Source organism: Galeopterus variegatus, unplaced genomic scaffold, assembly GCF_000696425.1.
Source record: "Galeopterus variegatus unplaced genomic scaffold, G_variegatus-3.0.2 Scaffold10665, whole genome shotgun sequence".
Taxonomy (NCBI): domain Eukaryota; kingdom Metazoa; phylum Chordata; class Mammalia; order Dermoptera; family Cynocephalidae; genus Galeopterus; species Galeopterus variegatus.
The window spans coordinates 30311-31657 of NW_007736776.1; the positions used below are offsets into that span (position 1 = coordinate 30311).

Genomic DNA, 1347 nt, shown 5'->3' on the forward strand with positions numbered 1-1347 from the left:
TTTAACTGATGTGACATCAGACATTCAGTGTTATCCGATCTCTTTATTCCATGAATTGATTATGAAAATTTTGTTAAAAGTTGTTTTGTTTGTTTTTATTTGCACACCATCAATACTTATTTCTAATTTGCCATTTATTCTATAGCACCAAAATAGGTTTATTTTATAATTTTTATAATCATTATTTTCTTTTTAACTGGCAGCCTAAATTATACTCTAATTCAGTATTGTTATGCATTCATATAGAAATTGAGAAAAGGAGTAAGTACCAATTTTGAGTTATACTTTAATGCATATACTAAAGCAGGACCCTTAATGCCATAGAAATAAATCTAAGATGGATAAGAATTGCTCTTTTAATAAAAACTTAATAAAATAAGTAAATTGTTTTCTATTATTCTAGAAATTTTAAATATGCTGTGAAAAGTTTTTATAAGCCTTTAAAGGTCTTCCATGTATTTTGCTACTGGGCTAGCTAAGAAATAATTGCAAATGATGACAAGTGGGGGAAAGAAAGAGAAAGATGTAAAACAGCATGAAAGCACATGGATCTTCTCCGGCGAGCCATTTGGTCACTCACTCACAGAGGGATTTATTGAGCACTGACTTCCTTCATAGCAGGCATTTTCTTTGTATTAGGGATACAGCTTAAATTAAAAGAGAAAAACTTTGGTAAATGTTGGAAAAACCAATGTAATTTTTAAAAATTTGAAAAGCAGATAAAACTGTAAGAATATAGTCAGAAACTCAAAATTAAAATTTGCAAAAATGATACGGAGAACAAAACACTTTTGTTTTAGTTCTGCTTCGAATAAGAAGAAATAAGGGATAGACCCAACGTCAGGTGGAAATGATTTTTAACAGATGACAGAGAAAAGCACAATTCAATGATTACTTCTATTGTCTCAAAAATAAAAGAAATGCCAGGCTAAACTCATTTTCGTCTTTCCTTTTTTTCTTTTTTATATGTAATAGTTTGTTCAGGTAACATCATGGGTATATCTCGTCTTGATCTCACGGACACAATAATTTCTCAGTATGTCTTTATGGATAAAATGAACATTCGTTGGCTGATTGAGAATTAACTGATTGAATAGACATATCAGAAAATGTGTGAATTACTCTGGATTACTGTTGTTCTGGAACATAACTTTGAAGAGGAAATGAGGACATTAAACTCTCCCCATACCATAGGGGAAAAAGCTGCAAAAGTCTTTGACTTATGTTTATGACAATTTACCGCAACAATTTTATGTATTCTAACACATTTCTACACTTACCTTAACTCTATTCATGTTCTCTTCCCTTAATCAGGGTAATATTGTGATATGTGCATTGAGAAGTTAT

General features: G+C 30.5%; 1 protein-coding gene across 1 annotated transcript in view; it reads left to right on the forward strand.

Moving 5' to 3' along the window:
- The window catches only part of LOC103610144 (nesprin-1-like), a gene marked incomplete at its 5' end in the record, with an annotated part of 32568 nt that overhangs the window by 26419 nt on the left and 4802 nt on the right, over nt 1-1347 (forward strand).